Source organism: Triticum dicoccoides, chromosome 5A, assembly GCF_002162155.2.
Source record: "Triticum dicoccoides isolate Atlit2015 ecotype Zavitan chromosome 5A, WEW_v2.0, whole genome shotgun sequence".
NCBI lineage: Eukaryota > Viridiplantae > Streptophyta > Magnoliopsida > Poales > Poaceae > Triticum > Triticum dicoccoides.
This window is the reverse complement of record NC_041388.1, coordinates 208,765,973-208,773,643: the sequence shown is the minus strand read 5'-3', so window position 1 is coordinate 208,773,643 and position 7,671 is coordinate 208,765,973.

The following is a 7,671-nucleotide window of genomic DNA, read 5'->3' as shown; positions in this document are numbered from 1 at the left end:
TGGATCGAGAAGGGGAACCGAACCCCGACGCCGCCCAGTCGCTTCGCCGTCGACGGCGCCCGCCTCCTCAACCCTCCTCCCCACCAAACCAGCCCAAAGCCGCTCCCGACCCCATCGCCTCGACGTCCCTCACCGGAGCACCACCACCGTCGCCGGATCCCGCTGGACTGCCCCGTCGTCCACATCTTCTCGTCGCCACGCCGCACGTCGTCCCCAACCTCCGTCGAGCCCGCTGCCCTGAACCCCTACGGCCCTAGTGAGCCCCGCCTCGCTCCCTTCCTCTCCCTCACGCGCTCGCGCTCGTCGCCGCGGTCCCCGCTGATCTTAACCGCGGTTGACGTGCTCCGGCCGCGTCCGATGCGTGCTCACCGCGCCGTGCCCGTGCCTGCACCGCGCTCGCGCCGTCTCGCGCGCGCACGCCAACCGCTCCCACCGCGTGCCGTGCCCCTACAACGCGGTCGCCGCGCTCGACCGCCCGCCCTGCGCATCCAGGCCGTGCCTTGGCCGCGCGCCCCGCGCACCAGGCCGCGCCTCCCCACTCACGCATGTTGCCGCCGCTGCAGCTGCGTTGCCGCTGCCGCATGCTGCTGCCATCGCACTTTTCCCTCACCGCTGCTGCACGCTGCTGCTCCGCTGCTAGCCCTGGCCGCCGGCGCCCCTCCATGCCCGGCTGCCCGTCTCTGCTTCCGACGGCTCCGGCGATCCACCCCGCTTGCATCGCCGCCGTGGCCACCGGCGCCCACGCCCGCGTGCCCCTAGGCGTACGCCCGAACGGGGCGCGCCCATAACCATCGCCCGCGCCCTGTATGGCCTTTGGCCAATGACACATGGGGCCCAGCCCCCCAGAACAAAATTTAAAAAAAGGGGTTTAAAAAATGAAAAATGAAAAATAAATAAAATAATAATTAATTAAACTAATTAATCATGATTAATTAAACTAAACAATTAATTAAACTAATTAATCATGATTTAGATTAACCAAATAACTAATTAAACTAACTACTTTTAGTTAATTAACTAGTCAATGACAGTGGGGCCCACCCCCCTAATTAATCCTGATTAGGTTAATTAAACTAGATAATGAAATGTGTCACTGACAGGTGGGACCCACCTGTCAGGTTGACCAGGTCAACTGCTGATGTCATGCTGACATCATGCCGACAACAGCAAACACTATTCTGGATAATGTTGATTTAATTAATTAAATAAATCCTAAAAATGATTTAAATCTTTTAAAATTAATATAAAATAAACCGTAGCTCGGATGGAAAAACTTTGTACATGAAAGTTGCTCAGAACGATGAGAAGAATCCGAATAAGCAACCCGTTCGTCCGCCACGCATCCCTAGCATAGCAAACATGCAACTTTCCCCCTCCGGTTCATCTGTCCGGAAATGCGGAACACCGGAAATACATTCCCGGATGTTTTCCCCCTTCACCGGTACCATCTCGTACCGCGTTAGGGCACACCTAGCATCACGCTTTGTCATGTCATGCATCGTCATGCATTTGTTTGCATTATATTTATTGTTTCTTCCCCCTCTTCTCTCGCTAGACACCGAGACCGACGCCGCTGCTACCCAGTACGACTATGGTGTTGACGACCTCTCTCTCTTGTGAGAGCAACCAGGCAAGCCCCCCCCTTTGATCACCAGATATCGCCTACTCTTCTCTCTACTGCTTGCATTAGAGTAGTGTAGCATGTTACTGCTTTCCGTTAATCCTATTCTGATGCATAGCCTGTCATTGTTGCTCCAGCTGTTGACACCTTACCTGCAATCCTAAATGCTTAGAATAGGATGCTAGTTTACCATCAGTGGCCCTACATTCTTGTCCGGCTTCCATGCTATACTATCGGGCCGTGATCACTTGGGAGGTGGTCACGGGGATATACTTATACATAATATATGATAATTGTGGTGACAAAAGACGGGTTGGCTCGAGGAGTACCCGCGGTTGATTCACGAATTGGGGGCTGGAAGGACATACTTTCCCGACAGCCCTCTGTGTGGATCTTTGTGGCGAAGCGACAGGGCAGGTTGAGACCACCTAGGAGAGAGGTGGGCCTGGCCTTGGTCGGTGTTCGCGGTTATTTCAAGATAACACGTTTAATGAGATCTTGGTATTTGATCTGAGTCTAGCCACTGGCCTATACGCACTAACCATCTACGCGGGGACAGTTATGGGCACTCGACGTCGTGGTATCAGCCTAAGCCTTCGTGACGTCGGCGACTGAGCGGTGCGCGCCGGATTGGACCGTAAGCCTGCTCTTGTATTAAGGGGGCTAGTTCTGCTTCCGGACGCGTTCGCAACATGCAGGTGTGCAACGGGCGATGGGCCCAGACCCCTACGCCATAGGATTTAGACCGGCGTGCTGACCTCTCTGTTGTGCTTAGGTAGGGCTGCGACGTGTTGATCTTCCTAGGCTGGGCATGACCCAGAAAAGTGTGTTTGGACAAAGGGGATCGAGCATGTTGGGAAATGTGGTGCACCCCTGCAGGGAAGTTAATCTATTCGAATAGTTGTGATCTTCGGTAACAGGACGACTTGGAGTTGTACCTTGACCTTATGACAACTAGAACCAGATACTTAATAAAACACACCCTTCCAAGTGCCAGATACAACCGGTGGTCGCTCTCTCATAGGGCGACGAGGGGAGGATCATCGGTTAGGTTTAAGCTATGCGATGCTACTTGGTGAACTTACCATCTACTTTCTTCTACATGCTGCAAGATGGAGGTGGCCAGAAGCGTAGTCCTCGACAGGATTAGCTATCCCCCTCTTATTCCGGCTTGCTGCAGTTTAGTCCACATGTGAAACCCTTATTTCATTTGATACCAATGCATACATATGTAGTGTAGTTCCTTGCTTGCGAGTACTTTGGATGAGTACTCACGGTTGCTTTGCTCCCTCTTTTCCCCCTTCCTATACCCGATTGCTGCGACCAGACATTGGAGCCCAGGAGCCAGACGCCACCATCAATGACTACTACTACTACTCAGGAGATGCCTACTCCTTCGTGCAGCCCGCTGACGACGACCAGGAGTAGTCTAGGAGGATCCCAGGAAGGAGGCTTGCGCCTCTTTCGATTTGTATCCCAGTCTGTGCTAGCCTTCTTAAGGCAAACTTGTTTAACTTATGTCTGTACTCAGATATTGTTGTTTCCGCTGACTCGTCTATGATCGAGCTCTTGTATTCGAGCCCTCGAGGCCCCTGGCTTGTAATATGATGCTTGTATGACTTATTTTATTTGTAGAGTTGTGTTGTGATATCTTCCCGTGAGTCCCGGATCTTGATCATACACATTTGTGTGTATGATTAGTGTACGGTCGAATCGGGGGTGTCACACAGTGGTAGCATTGGTTTTGGCATTTGAGCAAGTTCATGAACATGGCATTTTACATCATGAGGCTGTTTTGTCTTTTTTGTGTGATATTTTTCAATCATGCTATGTAGGTGTTTGTCACATGATTAGCTTCATTTCCATGTCACTACATGCTAGTATTTATTCCATGTCATTTTGTGCAGTATGTTGAGTGGAACAAGCATGCCAAGATGCCTCCATAATGTTGTTTTTGCCACGCTAAGTTTTCTGCTAAGTCTGAATCTGTTAATAAAACTTGCTATGTTTACATGGGTGCCATCATATCTTCTGTGCCTTTTTGACTGATCATTAGTAAGGTACTTTTGTTCTATGCATTTAGTAGATTTATGCCATGCCTTTGTTTGCTATGATATGTTCATGTAGCATGTTGTTTGCTAGCTCTAAACATTTCTTCCTGGTGTTAATTTCTGGCATGTTAGTATTTTCACTAAGTCTGTGATGCTGATACCTTTTGCACTTTTGCCATGCTTGTTTGAACCTGCTCTTGTGTGATTTAGCAGTATCTCAGTGTTCATGTTTTGTCAAGCATATTGAGTAGATCACTGCCATGTGCTTTGTTATTATGTTAGAGCGCAGTAGCTTAGTTTCTTGTTGCATTCTAGATGGCATCGTGCTGTTAATCGCAGAATTGTGCCATTCTTGTTTTGCTTTCCATTTGCAAACCGTGCATCCGATTCCGGTGATCTTTATGTCGATTTCGACCGAAATCATCTCATCTTTCCAGCGGCACACTTGGTTCGCCAAGTTGATGCCTGGTTCAATCTTTCCCTTCCGAAGCACGTATATGCATTGCATATCATGTCTTGCATATCATGCCATGTTTTGCATCATGATGCTTGTGCATTGCATCGTGATTGATTGTTGGTTCCTTTGCTTGTGTTTTTGCTTTGGGTAGAGCCGGGAGACGAGTAAGTGATCGAGGAACCTGTTGAGTACGCTTACGAGGATCAAGCTTTCGTCAACTCTGAGAACTTTGCAGGCAAGATGATCATACCCTCGAAATCACTTCTATCTTTGCTTGCTAGTTGCTCGCTCTATTGCTATGTCGCACTACCTACCACTTGCTATATCATGCCTCCCATATTGCCATGTCAAGCCTCTAACCCACCTTTCCTAGCAAACTGTTGTTTGGCTATGTTACCGCTTTGCTCAGCCCCTCTTATAGCGTTGCTAGTTGCAGGTGAAGTTGAAGTTTGTTCCATGTTGGAACATGGATATTGTTGGGATATCATTATTATATCTTGTTTACTTTAATGCATCTATATACTTGGTAAAGGGTGGAAGGCTCGGCCTTATGCCCGGTGTTTTGTTCCACTCTTGCCGCCTTAGTTTCCGTCATATCGGTGTTATGTTCCTTGATTTTGTGTTCCTTATGCGGTTGGGTTATAATGGGAACCCCTTGACAGTTCGCCTTGAATAAAACTCCTCTAGCAAGGCCCAACCTTGGTTTTACCATTTGCCACATAAGTCTTTTCCCTTGGGTTCCGCGGACTCAAGGGTCATCTTTATTTTTAACCCCCGGGCCAGTGCTCCTCTAAGTGTTGGTCCAAAAAAGAGCCACTTGCAGCGCCACCACGGGGAAACTTGAGGTTTGGTTTTAGTTGTACGTAGTGTTCATCCGGTGTGCCCTAAGAACGAGATATGTGCAGCTCATATCGGGATTTGTCGGCACATTCGGGCGGCTTTGCTGGTCTTGTTTTCCCTTTGTCGAAATGTCTTGTAACCAGAATTCCGAGTCTGATCGGGTCTTCCTGGGAGAAAGAATATCCTTCGTTGACCGTGAGAGCTTGTGATGGGCTATGTTGGGACACCCTGCAGGGTTTTGAGCTTTCGAAAGCCGTGCCTGCGGTTATGGGCAGATGGGAATTTGTTAATGTCCGGTTGTATAGAACTTGACACTTAACTTAATTAAAATGAATCAACTGCATGTGTAGCCGTGATGGTCTCTTTTCGGCGGAGTCCGGGAAGAGAACACGGTCTCGTGTTATGCTTGAACGTAAGTAGCTTTAGGATCACTTCTTGATCACCTTTAGCTTCTCGACCGTGCTTTGCTTCTCTTCTCGCTCTCTTTTATGTAAGTTAGCCACCACATATGCTTAGTGCTTTGCTGTAGCTCCACCTCACTACCCCCTTTCCTACCTTAAGCTCAAATAGTTCTAATCTCACGGATGTGAGATTGCTGAGTCCCCGTGACTCACAGATACTTCCAAATAGATGCAGGTGCCGATGATGCCAGTGCAGGGGACGTTACCGAACTCAAGTGGGAGTTCACGAGGATTAGGGACGTTACTATGTTTCTTTTCCGGATGATCAGTAGAGGAGCCCAGTTGGGACGATCGGGGATCTAGCATTTGGGGTTGTCTTTCTTTATGTTGGTTTCGTAGTAGGACCTTGATTGTATTCTGGATGATGTATGTTATATTTATGTATTGTGTGAAGTGGCGATTGTAAGCCGGCTCTTTATCCATTTCTTATTCAGTACATGGGATGTGTAAAGATTACCCCTCTTGCGACATGCCTACCATGTGGTTATGCCTCTAAGTCGTGCCCCGACATGTGGGAGATATAGCCGCATCGTGGGTGTTACAGCCCTATGAGTTAATTAATTAACTCAGTATTATTATGCTGGCAAATTTTAAAACCAAAGTTGAGCCTTACTGGAGGAGTTTTAGCCTAAGTGAATGGTCAAGGGGTCCCCATAATACCCACACATGTTAGGAGCGCTCATCAAGGAACATAACACCGGTATGACGGAAACTAGGGCGCCAAGAGTGGAACAAAACACCAGTCAAAGGACGAGCTTTCCACCCTTTACTAAGTATATAGATGCATTAATGAAATAAGAGATATTGTGAAATCCCATGATATCCATGTCCCAGCATGGAACAACCTACAACTGCACCTGAAACTAGCAATTCTATAAGAGGGCCTGAGCAAAGCAGTAACATAGCCAAACAATGGTTTGCTGGCTTGGTTGAAGGTTAGAGGCTTATCATGGCAATTGAGAGGCTGACAAACAAGTGGTAGGTAGGGCGACATAGAGATAGCATCGATACAACTAGCAAAGGAAAGATAGTAATGATATCCAAGGTAATGGTAATCTTGCCTAAAATCCCGCTAGGAAGAAGATCGAATCCATGAAGTAGTCGAATGAATCCCGACGATTGCAACGTACCAAAATTTTCGAGAAGAAGCACAACCATAAAGAAGTAAACAACATAGTAAACACACAAGCACAAAAATGGCATGATGCACAATCAGGTAGGATGCATGTCTAGTTTAATGAGGCATGGTATGGCAAGAGTGCAACAATCAACACTACAGTTAAGTGGAGCTCAATATGCAATGAGTTGCATTAACAAAACTTCACATTCAAGTATTTAGTTCACTCTCGTTTTTTAAGATGATAATATTAAATGTTAGTTAACATGGAAAGAGGTGAAGCATAATTAAACTACATATTTATGCAAATTTAAATGATGCCAGAAACAACAAACAACAATTCCAGAAAATCCACATATGTAAATTTCGAATTTGGTACTGTTTTGCCTATAACATAATTTTAATAATATTAAACAGCAAAATCAAGTGCACCATGTCGACCTACACATTTTCTAATCAAGTTACATATATAATTCATTTAATTCAGAGCTATGGTTATTAAGATATGAAATAAACTGTTTTAGCGTGTCATTTAAGAAAATTAATGAAAACCGCAATTTTAAACATTTTTAGCATGGATGAAAGTTAGATATTATGAAGCTACATGAAATTCTACACATTTTACATGTAAGGTTTGCTTTAATACGATGCACGGTTAAATAATTATGAGCATTTATAATGATGGCATTTTTCTGTAAATAGGCATGTCCTAGTTCAACTGGCAAATTCCCTGACGGGAAAAAACACTATACGGGTTCAATCTAAGCAGAGGTATAGCAGGGCAATAGGCGCAACATAACTATCAGACGCACAAGGCGAAATATAGCGGAGGGGCAGTGGGGAGCTCACCCATGGGCTTCACCCCATGGTGAAGCTGCTGGGCTGCGGCTGAAGCATGTTGGGCCATGGGCAGCGATGCATTGGAGCTGGGCCTGGAGTGGGCGCGGACATGGCTGGCCGAGCCAAGTAGGCCTTGACCGAGGCCGGGGTGGCCCACGTGGAAGCGCTGGCGATGCTCTAGATCGAGCATGTGGTCGTGCAGGGCATGGTCAACGGGTGAACGGAGGGGGCTTGGTCGTGGGGACATGCACAAGAGCAGATGCTCGCTCGTCGTCCTCCCGAGA